Source organism: Venturia canescens, chromosome 4 (genome assembly GCF_019457755.1).
Source record: "Venturia canescens isolate UGA chromosome 4, ASM1945775v1, whole genome shotgun sequence".
Classification (NCBI taxonomy): Eukaryota; Metazoa; Arthropoda; class Insecta; order Hymenoptera; family Ichneumonidae; genus Venturia; species Venturia canescens.
Window position 1 is genome coordinate 7,957,407 of NC_057424.1, and position 13,230 is coordinate 7,970,636.

Consider the following 13,230-nt stretch of genomic DNA (forward strand, 5'->3'; position numbering starts at 1 on the left):
TGTTCTCTCATTCACAACACTTGAAGTTTATTTCCTTGCACGATTTTTGGTGTGGCGCAAAAATCCAGCCAGAATCAGTCTTTCTCTTTATCAATAATAGAGCACACCGATTATTCCTCAACAATCGAGATTTTTTTTATCGGTGCGAGGTCTAATCCGATTGCGTTAGACGATAAAGAAATGCTGAGTACTAGTTGCTCACAAACCGGACGAGAGTGTCTGTTCTTGGAGGTCGAGTTCGAGATTACATATTTTAAAATTCAACGTTCATCATAAAAAAAACATTATCAATAAATGGCTCCATTGATGTGTGCTGTCTATGAGCATGCAAATATCAATGTATATCTACACGTACTTGCGCATATGTATGCGTGTAAACGTAGAATCCAATAAGAAAGGCACATCGACATCTTATTTAGTTCATTTTACATTACTTTATATCCTACTGTAGTGCCTTCACTTCCTACCGGAAGAGCATCAAAATAGGCTCAAAATTTCGGCTCGGGAGATATTTTTGTCTTCATGCTGGTACGATTTTTTGATGATTGGTCGCGGATAACTAGTTCAAACTCGGTAACATACAACTTGCATAATTTTCGTAACTTGAGTGTAAACAAGCTCATGCGAGGTTTTCATCCTATACGTTAGCCATATTAAGCGATTATATTAGAATTTTCGTTATTTGAAGTATGGGCCATAATAATACCACTTTGAAGGTAATATTGCGAGTCGAGAGAGATGTTTTTTTCATTGGACATTCGAAGACACAAGAAGTTGATCTCCTTGCTCAACGTTGGATATCTCGTTTCGACAACTTCAATCGCCGCTCCTTTCTCCAATCTATTCCTTCCTTTCTCCCACTCGTTCTTCGGACAATGTGGAGTAAGTGCAAAGCGTTGTTCTTGTCTGGGAACGCGCATGCGAATGGATACTCCTTTTCCTCCACCGCGACACCGCAGTGCCATCATCCCCGTACCATTTTGCTGGACAGATGACCAGCTTACCACTCGTATACAGTATTGCTCTGATGCGGCATTTCGCGAACCTGACATTGGCTGCGATCTGTGCCTCCCATTCGACTCTCATCTTCGTCTCTTTCGTTTTGTCACTTGATTTGCATTCGAGGGCCCTCAAGCGTTTCTCACAAAGCTCCAAACTCGGCAGACACTTTCAATCTCATCACATCTTCGTAACACTGCGACAGTTATAAATTTAATAATGATGAATGCGCATACGTTAAAACCTACGTCAGTTATTAGTTACTTTTTTCGTCATGCGGGACGATCGTTTCGGGAGGCGAGTGGTAGTGGGACAGATGAGTTAGTGAGAAAAATATCTTGCCTGCGTCGAATTCCCATATCATTCCTCCACACGATCGTATCCATTTCCAGAACAAAGCTAAAATATTAGTTTAGCGAACGTCGGACAAATTACTAAGCGAATTTCACGGTAGTTTTTGTTCTTCTTGATATAAGATGAAGCAAAAGGAATAATAAATAGCACAGTCTCTAGCTGTCTTCAGCTTTTCTGATCCCCTTGGATTTTTCGTACAAAGGCTGCACGATGAAATACTTAACAGACACAATAGCTTCGTTGTGACACATGCATAAAATACGCCTAGTTGAATGTGTGTAAATGAGCTGTGTTATCGATGACTACACAGTCGTTCCCTACGTTAGAAGTACGAGAACCTTTCGATATGAATTTGAAAGAACGAGTGTAATTTAATTTGCTCATTTGGCAGGGAACCCTCTCTTTTGTTAATTAATAAAAGTAATCGAATGGAAAGGCTCTAGTATGGTTAAGTGTACGGAGGCGTTTGTACATGTATAGTTTCGCTCATTTTGTACATACATTGATTCCGTAAGAGGCTGAGACTCGCAGTTCCTACGTACTATAAATATATATATTTAGCTAAGTGTTGGAACATTTCGGGGAGAGATATACAGAAAGGGAAAGGGAGAAATGGCGGGACAGGGAGCCCGTTTGCCAACGGCAGGTGAGCCCAGCTGCTCTGAGTGGATTAAACTGAGGTAATCAACGCAAATTGATAATCCTACTTTCCGGGTAGATAGTGGGAGCTGAAAGCGGAGAAACATACGTACATACCCTCACAACTCGAACGTCTGTGACCAACTCGAAGTTTCACTGGAGATTTCCAGGTCGGCAATCCACCCAAAGTATATGGAAGGCTTATTTTAAAATGGATTTTCCATGGGCGCCTCGATATTTTTGCTGAAGCAGAAGTACTCTTCTGACGATGATTTTCATCGCTCAAATTTTTCCATGAATAAATTACTACTCGGCTTTGTAAATTTGCACTTCTCAACTACTTGTTTCGAGTCCTCTACTCTGCGCAATCAATCATTGTTAACGACAAAATGAAATTTTATAAAAATGCTTCGTTAAGGAACTTCTGATTCAGAGAGGACTCCCGCGCGGATTACCACGAGTCTCTACGCACAGTTGTTCCGGTAATTTCATCCTCTCGTTCCGTACAGCTTCGGCTTCGGACAAGTGGAAGGGGTTCCACCAGCGGTGAAACACACCCCGTCGATCGTGGATTTTACCGAGCCCGTTTTTCGTTCAACAGGACATTCGAGCCAAAAAGGATGAGGGTGTCGATTGAGCTTTGCACGCGTGAGAGCCAAACGCGAATAAAGAAGAGAAAAAAAAGCCAATTGGCTCCGCTAGAACTCCAATCGTATCCGCTCCCTGCTGCCACTCCGGAGAAAGGAAAACTAATCGCATTTCTTTCCACGGAATACCAATGCTATGCTATTACTTCCACCGCTGGATGTCTTTTAGCTACCCCCTTGTTTCTTTCTCCCGTAGTTTCGGAGATCGAGGATTCCACGCATATCTCCATTAACCTTCTACTTCGATTTTTTCTCATAGCTTACCAATCTATAAATCGACGAAACTGAACAAGAAGGTTCGGTCGTTTGTTAGGTTTTCAAACGCCATCAGATAACTTTGCGATTCACTTTCAATCGATACGAAAATCAAATATCAACAAAACGATACATTCATTCGAAACACGAAGCTTCTTCTTCCGAGGAGAAGTTTTAAGCTGTTTTCTAGAATATTCGAATTGAAGCAGTTGTGTGTCTCTCAAGTTCAAACGGAATTCAATGAATCTGCTGTTTAATCAAAATAAATTTCATTGCAGGAGTTTCTTTCGCAACGAGAATCATTCGAAGGTTTGCTGCTGGCTGATGCATTACGATTTATCAAACTTTGGAGAAAGAAACTTCATTCCACTAACTATTGGCACGAACAGCTATGGATTATTCCGCAAAATAAACTGGCTTCCGGGCAAGGGAGTTGGCAGACAAGTTGCTATCCTTCAGTCACGGAAACAGAGTTACTTGTTGGAAGGGAACGTATGAGAAGCATCCTCGTAGTCGCCCTGACTGAAGCGTCTTCCTGGCTGTGGGCGAATATGTCTTTGAAGATGTACTCGTGTTGAATTCATGCAATAGTGAGCAGCACTGATCACCTTTGTAGTGTCTTGAAACCTTGTAGTGTTCTCGTGGTCCCTCGGACCGGAGTTTAGAAAGTTTTGCACTCCGTCAAGTTTACAGAAATACCAAAAATTTCATAAAGCACCGATTATTCATGATCTATATTTATTTTTGGGACTTGAGTCTCATCAGAATTGTTTTTTGGAGACCCCGCGATATATTGTTCTTACAATAAATCAATACTCGACGACTGTTTCTTACAGGATTTCTCGACAAGATATTTTTATGTGACCGGGTTTAATCTTATGATTAAACATTGCAAGACGATTTTATATAGAAACTGCTGAATCCTCGGTGAAATTCCACTGTTCTGAGCATGCTCAACTAATGCGTATCATAAATGAGACACGGATGCGGCTAATACGACTGTTGATCCGCAGTTGATATATAATCGGGATTTCTGGGAAGACAAGAAAGCAACCAATCAGTCAAGTCGAGTACTCAACACGTTAAGCTATCTCATGCGGTCAGAGCTTATGTGATAGAGTTCCCTTGGCAGAGAACGGGACACCACAAAGCTGAAATCTGGGCTCCGCATGATTTACTCGTAATCAGACAAGCTCACCTCGCTGTATAAATTGAGAACATCGTTATGAGGATCATTTCGAAACATCGATTCCGGAGAAAAACAGACGTTATGGAAGAGCCTTCAAAGTCGAGTTTTGAAGAATGAATATCGCGGTACGTGAATTATAATGTGGGAGGAAAAAATGTGTGTCCTCAAAATTACTGGAAAAAAACGTTGACACGTTTGGAATTGTGATTAAGGGTGAATGATACAAAAGTCGAAATAATTAGAAATTGATCAAATTTGGTAATAATGTTCTTCAACATCAAGTGCGAAAACACAATTTTTTTCAAAATTTTCTTCTGTTTAGTTATCGAGTAATTACGCATTAAAGCAGATTTCTTATGCCCGGAATGTATACCTATATATATGGAAACGCTATGCTTATACACGTGAACTTTAGTGATCAATTACTCGATAACTGTACAGAAGAAAAATCTTGAAAAATTTGTTTTGTCAAATTTGGCACTAAAGAATATGTTCACCAAATTTTATAAAATTCTGATCATTTTGAATTTTTTTATGTTTTTAGCATGGTTTAGCATGGCAACATTGTATCGCCTGTGCAATATATCCTTAAGGGAGAATATCAGTGCGAAAAAAAGAGCTTGGGCGCTAAAGAGATTCTGTATGGTCCAGGAATAGCAGACTCATTGGTAAGAATATGTTTTATATAAATATTCAAGTTACATCATTCAATTTTATGCTCTCAAAGCTTTAAACGCAATTTTCTTGAAACCATGTTTTTTGACCTGGTTGACAGAACATAACTCTGTCAAATTTTGTCCAATCGACTTCATTCAAAAAGGATTCTCTTTGGAAAACTTATCGCTATCGTCGTATCGTAGAGTTTTTTTAAAATTGTTTACTTCATTTTTATTAACAATTTAGGGCAAAGTTTTTGTAAAAGATTCGAATTTTTTTAAATGGTCGCCATTTTTTTCTAATTAAAATTTTCAAATTTTCTACGATGCTGCGATAGTTATTATAGTTTAACAGTGTCTTTTTGAATTTTTGATTTCAGATGCGTGCTGTAGCACTTATGCTGTCAACCGTCGAGGAGTCTTTTTTTGAGACGCCATTTTGCGACCAGTCTTCTGTTTAATAAAATGTACTAAAAATAAATAAAAAATTCCTTGTATACTTCATTACTTCAATAATTGAAACACAAAATTTCAAATAATTTAATCAAGCCATTAAAAAAAAAAATCCCCAAAAAATACCTCATTTTTCAGCCTGTCGCACTTATTCCCCCTCGAAAAACAATCGATGAACGATCCTCATAAGATTTTATTATGTTAACATTGAAAACGCCCTAAAAGATGTAGAAGATTGAAAAGTTGTCGATGCCATCAGCACGTTTATATTGAAGCATAAAGTCATAAAACTGTGTGAGGACAAAATACAAATTTAGACAATGATTTTTATGCTGCTGCTCTACTCCTGGATCTCAGTTTTCTTCTCACCCTCATAATAAAATAAACACCAAGCTCTGTATACGGGTTCGCGCGCTTTTGCACTGCGCTTGTATGTCGAGTTGACGCTGATTGCAATGGAGTTGCCACAAAGCTTAACGACTTCGTTAACAACCGCTCTTTCGCACAGCAAGCAACAAGAGAAGATCGTCCGGGCGGCTCTTCTGTGTCGGTAACTATTTCGAGAAATATAGACAGAGAAATAGAAGCTTCGGACAACTCTCGGACATTCGCTGTTTTGTCTAACCTCCCCACTTTCTCTCATGACAAGTGTGTGGTCGCGAAGATACAAGTTTAAAGCGATGTCGCGCGCATCTTCAGAAGATATGAGAGAGAGACCGATTCCGAAATAGCAACGACCATCTCGAAATATCAATTAGTTTTCATTGGTACCATCGGTGCAGCGAAATTCTTGGGCTATCGATAGATGGACGATGACACAGTTTTTCATCGAAACGTTCGACAATTTTTACCTTAACCCGTGGACACCACACTCCCTTTGAGGTCACACACTCACCACATTGGGTGCAAATTTGCACTTCGACTTTTCAAAACTTTTTATATTATCCATGAATGTATGGAATTGATCTTACGAGACTTTTTAGGGGTGACAATACCTTAGTAATCGATTACAATCATTAAAAAAATTGAAAAATCAAGTTTTATGAAGAATGGTCAAATTGAAGGAAGGAATTTGAAGTTTTAGACACTTTTCCTGGGTGCTAATTTGCACCAATGTCGTGTCTGCGGGTTAAACTTTTATAAGACGTAAAATTTTAGGTATCTGTGTTCGTATATCATTCTTGGAATATAATACTTTGGAAATAACTTTTATTCTGAGTCATTCCCGATAATTAAAGTACACGTACGTTTCTATAAGATGACCAACACTTCAAGCGTGCTGTTCGTAAGATAGAAAACACTGTGTGTCGCCCATCCAGAAGTGAAGAGTTGTGGAAAAAAACGGCATGAGCAAGGCGACAGTGTAGCTGGTCGCATGGAGTAATATTTCCCGATGGTCCGGCTCGCATGATATGTGCTGCGTTTAATCTCGCGTTAGGCGTTGTAATGCTTCAGCAGATCTAATTTCGTAACACCAGCATACTACGCTGCAGGTTTAGCAAACAAATTTGTTCGGCTCACATCCCAATTCGAGCGGACGCGTATTTGCTATGTGAGCACATCATTTGCTCTGAAAGCATTTTTTTTTATACCACCGGTAAAAACGCACCTCAGCAAAAATATTCTGGTACCTGTAACCAAAATTTATTCACTGAATGCAACGCGATAACCCACTCCACGTTGCACTGGAACGCATAGCAACCCTTTTTTACTGTAGTGGATTAAAAATGTGTGACGGTGCATCTGTATGCAGAATTTGACAGTAACGCTGCCCGGATTTCTGTACAGGTTTTATGTGTTCTTTGAAATGCTACGCTCATTTTCACCTCCATAACTTTCGTCACGCTGTCAGTTCGGCAACTGAACAATCCAGGCGGACTAGTTAATGATGACACTCTGTATGGAGTAAAAAAGTAACGTGGTTTCAATTCTTTTAAAAAGAAACCAACAAAATAAAATTTCATCGCCCAACCCAAAAATATTTCAGTCAAATTACGAGTTGTGCAAATGGATCTCAGTAAACGCACATTTCCGCGAAGTTCGAGCAGCAACAAAGTAATCAAAATAATGTTCGATGTTTCAATACGTCGGAGGTTCATTTGATGATTTATTAGCCAATATAATGTTAGGCCAGAAGCCTTTGAATCGCTCGTTTCGAACTAAGTTGGAGTCGAATCGTACATTTCATGTAGTTTCCGTCTCGAGTTTCATCGCTTTAATAATACTTGTCCCAACGCATACCGGTTGAACGGTTATTACAAAGTCGGGCTGAGAAGATTCGCAATTCGGATCGGAAGATATGAAGGAGAGAAAGACGAACGCGTCCATCAAGCTTACAAACCGTTGGGGAAATCCAGCCAGTAGATGAATATAGCTATACACATGTAGACGTCTCTTATAAAGACGAGATCTCCTTACGTCCCGCTTGCGTTTGAAGATGCATCGCGAGCGCAGGCAAGAGCTCTCAAGTTTGCGCAAGAGCTTTTACGTAATGGCCCGGCGCCGATGCGCGTTCCTGGAACGCGAACAGACTTATTTATCCCCGACAAGCCCCTCTACAGTCTGGCCTATCGCAAACGATGCTTCGATGGTGGTCGTGTATGTAAAAATCCATATATTAGCGTCGAAAAATGATTTTTTTCCTTCCCTTTGAAGTTTTCTTTTTTTTAATTACAGTTTCTTTTAGATCAATGCACGATCATCGGACTCAAATCCAAGTTCGATCTGGATGGTTCACTGAAAGAGTGGGTGGACGTTTGAAAACTGTAGCATTGCGTTGGCACTGAAGCGACAGCGTTGTTGTGGTGCTATGACAATAAATAGAGTTTCAACGGTCCGTAAGCGCAGCTCCGAGGCTCTTGGATGTCACCACTAGATTTTCTTCTTTTTTAAAAATGACGAAAGAATTATTATCAATAGAGGCCAACACGCGTCGTTGAGCAGAGTTCAAATTGAATCTAAAGATGACAAAATCGTTACTTCGATATGCACTTTTCGAGTCCTCGGCAGTTCCGGTGACGACAATTGCCCGTAAACTTTCATTGCGACGATCTTTTATGTAGTAGCGAGTTGAGAAACGAAAAGAAGGGAGTGCGAGCGCTCGACGGGAGGAAAAGCAAGATAGGAGGGGCTCGAGAGCGAGAGAGACCTTCGAAGTCTCGAGAGATCTTTCTTCGCACCGCTCCAGACGTAGGCAACAGTGTGCGAGACGCGAGTCCGAGATGGTCGCGCGTATACTCGCCTCTCTTCTCATGTCCCCCTTCGTAAAACTTGGGCGGTGGTCGCGTACTCGGCGAGTCGAGAGATGAGAATCAGAGAAGCTGGAGGAGAGCTGGAGGAGAGTTAGCCCGTGGAGAGCGAGGCCCACCTTCGCGTCGAATCTCGAGTTACAACAAGTGGTCGCGGTCGCGAGAGCGCCAGAGAGACTGAGCAAGACGGAGATGGAAATAATCCCCCTCCTGGCGCGATTGTCGTCGTCAACGGCGTCGTCATTTCTCGTTGTCAAGTTGCTGACGAAACCCATCGAGAAAGATCATGCATATACGACTGCAGTGCGAGATTCATCCGCCGACACTGCTCAGTGTCATTCGATACACGCTTCGTTGCATAATTTAATTGCCGGATTTGTCGATAATATTGAGCGCTCGTTCTAGTTACAACTTTTTTTCAAACATTCGTATTGTCACTTAAGCCATAAGACTTTTCGATGGGCTTGTTAATGCGCTGCTTGGAGTAATCCATGGATGACACTGTCGGCGCGACGCATCCAATAGAAGATCCTCTCATTCCACCGTGCAAGATTACTGGGCAGTTGTATCACAGTAATTTGTGACATCCAGTTAGACGTCGACTCAATTATCACTCTGAGGTCATGGCCATTAGAGCACGCATATCTGATCTTCTATTTATCTAATCGTGTCTTTTATGAAGTGATCTGAAAAAAAAAATAATCCAGGTTGTATTGTTCAATTTGATCTCCTTTGAAACGTGTGATTTCAAATAACTTGTCAATCCTCATCGGATTGGAAAGCATTCTGTTCAGGATCATGCCAATTTTTTAACTGAAAAAGCAAAAAGACGGAAATTTTGAAAAATTTAAGAAATATTTTATATTTTATTCTTATCGAATGGAGTCTTCTTTTGAGGCTGTATATTTTTGTACTAACATTCGTATGCTCGACCCACAATTCCTCTACCCACTTAGTTTTTTCGCCTTTCTTTTATCGACTCCATTAGCATCTGTGCGATATTAGAAGCGCAAATTCATACTGAGGTTAGATCGATCTGCAATGAAACATTGTACTTTATTATCGTTTTTATAATTTTCAAGATTCTGATTGGTGTTTTTAAAATTTTCCAGATCTCGTTGAATTCTCATGATTTAATTGGTTTTTTTTATTTTTTTTTTTTTTTTTTATTGATTCGGTGCAAAAAGTTTATAATGTTAAACTTACGTGTAGAGCAGTGGGAATGGAAAAGTTTTATATCGGCGCTAATTGCGGAGATGGAAAAATCCAGTGGCTCTGAAATCCAATGAAATAACAGTATTCTCATGTTCCATTAAAAACTTCGCCTCAGGAATTTTGCCTAAGAATAATTCAAAATTCACAAATGATTGCCCACTCAGAACGAATGTGTTCAATCGAGTAACCAGCGAATTATCAACATTATGGAGAGTCGCATGGATTTGAGGATTTGTAAGACTTAACGGTGGCTTTCTGTCGAACGAGGCTGGCTCTACATCACAACGTGCTAATACCATTGAAAAGGTGGGAGTCAAAGTAACCATTTTTCGTTCGACCCAGAATTTTAGTGACTATCAGTCAGCGCTGTCGTTTTTTGCAGTATGTGTAGCGAGCTCAAACTCAGCCAATCTGCGATATAGTCAGAGGCAACTTTTTAAAAACTCGTGATAAAGAAGCCGTGGCAGCAACGCGTTAATCTCGCTGGTAAACTCACCCCAATTTGTCAGAAAGTGACAATGCCTGGCTTCGTGCCACGCCTCACTTTACGCCCCACTTTTTTCCTTCCTATGTCTCTGTACGAAGAACGAAATAATATACATGTATATATATGAAAATCGACATACGGTTAGCGAATTGTTGGTGCAAAATTGCCAACGCAGATTGTACCGCCACGAGGATATCGAGAAGGCTCTTCGATCCCAAACCCACAAACTCAAATATTTAGCCTGAAATATAACTTAATGCTCCTTTAGCTCGACCTTTGTTTAAAAGTGGTTGAAATATTTTTTTCGCACGACGGGACAGCGCTCCACTTTCCAATGCGTTTTTGTTTCGCGTGCGCGACCAAGCGGCGCGACCTTTTTTCTTTCCGTCCCCGCTAGCGCGAATTCCAGCTGTAAATTGTGTCCTGCGCGCCTTTTCCAAGAGGAACGAAGGGGGAATGTTTCTGGGGTGAACTGCGGGGCTGATATTAACTACCCTCTCCTCGTCCACGGGCACGGTATATAGCTCACACACGGTGCTACTTTATGCCGACATGCAAAGTTTTTTGCCTGCGTCACCCTCAACCTCGTCTCCATGAATTACACCGCACGAATCCGTGAATTGCCGTTATACATACAGTTCGTAAAAACATAGACATACGAACAAGCCGTTCTCTACTTTCGCACAGAAGGGGTATGCAAAAATTTTCTGCAACCCTCGCTCTGTGTGTTAGACCGCCTACACATACACCGGCAAACTTTACGTGGCTTCCCGAAGAGTTGTAGAAGTGAGTTGATAGTTACTCCAAATGATATTAGTTAATTACGTGAAAGCTCTGCGTTCTGTTTTGACTAATTTGCACAATCGCAATTGGGTCTTCAATTAACATGCGACTACGTGCAATTCCTCAGAATCTCAAGATGCAGCGAGCTGTTTTATAGCTATCTCGTCTCTCATAACCTCATTTTGATGCGCACCTGTATCCATAGATTTTTTCTTCACGATGCGAGCAATCCGCTCCTATTGCATTCGAACTTGTCTCGATCAACCTTGATTCGGAAATAAATAATCCACGTGGAGGTTGAAACGTACGAACGTGGGAAGATCACGGGTATAACGTTATAAATGAGTCGGGTCGTTTTATTTATTGTGTTACGTAGGTTGCGCAGCATTGTACGAGTCTCTCCATCATAAAAATCGCTTGACCGTTATTGTACCGAATCGGTTCGGCGGTCGTCATAGATAGGAGCATTGATCTTTCAAATCTCGTGAAAATTTTTGAAATCTCTCATTATTATCTGCACTGACCATGGGAATCTCCCATGGCGATCGCTCGACGCACTCACTTTTTTGGACAGCAACCACTATTCTCACTTCATTTGTTGAATATTCCTTTATACTCGTATCTTCTGAGAAAAATGATCGGTTAAATATAAATGTTGTTGCATGAAAGTCTCGAACAAACACTCCAAGTAGACTGGAGTTTGAAAAATTCTATACAACTTTCAAGACACTTTGATTTTCTTCCACTAATAATTTACGGTTTATCACAAATCGCAAATTGCATTCATGCAGCTTGGAGGCGGCGTTCAAACGTTGTAGATTCTGTCACCTGACGTCTTATATAATGGTTTAGAGCTCTAGAGAGAGAGAGAGAGAGAGAGAGAGAGAGAGAGAGAGAGAGCCGGAGTCGAGAATGAAAAAGGAAAATCAAAGTTTAATTCGGCGTGAAATGTCTCATACATAAATGGATGCATGTACTTGCTTCTCTCCATGGGCTTGTTACACGCCCAGGGCATTGCGTCACCGCCCAATCGTCTTGAGTAAATGAAGTTCAGAATTGAGTCGAGGCGAAAAAGCAACGATGGCGACGATCGTACAAGCCCACGTAAGTACCCTGCGAAGACAATTGAATCGCCATTCCAATCTTCTCTCGCTCTTATATGCGTGGTATGAACTCGCTCGTTGGTTATTCTTTGCGGAGCTGGCGAGCGGCTGAAAGGTCGTTGAGAGATCAGAATGCTGAAGAATGCAAGATAGTCTCGTTATTCTCGCGTGATTCTTTTCACGAGCTTTTGACATTATAAATGATAGGACCCTTGACTGATTATCGTTGGAACAACGAGACGTACGTATACTCTCTTTCTTATTTCTCCTTCCATATACGGGCATACGTGTGTATTATATTTTGAAAAAGTGACGCGAATTTTTTTCTTTCAGGCGACGAAAAAAACGACGGATATTCTGTACCCAGAATGCTACGTACGGCGAGGCAGTTCCTTTTTCAAATTCCACGCACGTCTGTTATTATTTCGTTTCTCTTGCGATAAAGATGGCTTTTGTATACAGCGAGGGCGTTCTCTATATATGCAAACTGCAAAGAGTACCCAACTCCCTTGCTAGGAAATTGGGTTGCTTGGCTTACCGAATCTTATTCAAAACACAGCCCTTTTTCTACTTTATATCTAACGACACCCTCCTCCTCCTCCTCCTCCTCCTTACTCTTCATTTTTCATTATTATTCAGTTCTTTATCTCTGCCTCTGAGGCTCGAGCAACACACAGACTCATACGTACTACATCCGCACGTCTGAATAGCGTGTCGTGTACCGAGGATACGATGCTTTTGTTCGTTGTCGCTCGGTCTTCACTGCATGTCCATAAATACAAATACACACAAACACGTCGAAAGCCCACCCACTATATGGGTTTCGATTTTTCTTTCCGTCATCACCATATTTTGTACGCCCGAGACGTAGATAAAATGTGTGTGAGGATGAAGAAAAAAACAAGAGACTCGCCGAGCGACAAACCCTTACCGAATTTCTCAAGCGGGAGAACCGCAGATGCGAAGCCGACTCGTTCCACCCTTTTTCAAAGTAGTCGGAGTCCTTGGAGTCCTTGGAGTCCTCTGCCATCGCGTCGAGAACGACCTCACGTACGGAGATAAGTTCAAGGGTGCATTGACTATTTAAGAATTCAAGCCAGTGCACGCCACGGAACAACGGAAGAAATGAACAAATCGTACTTTCTTTATTTTTCACAAAGTACACATATCGGCGCGCACACCGAGGGCCAGAAATGTGGAAA

The 13,230-nt window shown here is 41.1% G+C and overlaps 2 long non-coding RNA genes across 2 annotated transcripts; one reads left to right on the forward strand and one right to left on the reverse strand.

Moving 5' to 3' along the window:
• The first annotated feature begins 1,172 nt into the window (after positions 1-1,172).
• Positions 1,173-5,238, forward strand: LOC122409101 (uncharacterized). Its single transcript, XR_006260604.1, has 5 exons — positions 1,173-2,033; positions 3,173-3,484; positions 3,731-4,208; positions 4,628-4,751; positions 5,120-5,238. It is a non-coding gene; the product is annotated as an uncharacterized lncRNA (long non-coding RNA).
• A 2,048-nt stretch (positions 5,239-7,286) lies between these two features.
• LOC122408994 (uncharacterized) lies at positions 7,287-10,113 on the reverse strand. The gene is made up of 3 exons (XR_006260583.1): positions 9,647-10,113; positions 9,359-9,476; positions 7,287-9,126 (listed from the first exon to the last, which is right to left on the reverse strand). It is a non-coding gene; the product is annotated as an uncharacterized lncRNA (long non-coding RNA).
• Between the last annotated feature and the right edge of the window lie 3,117 nt (positions 10,114-13,230).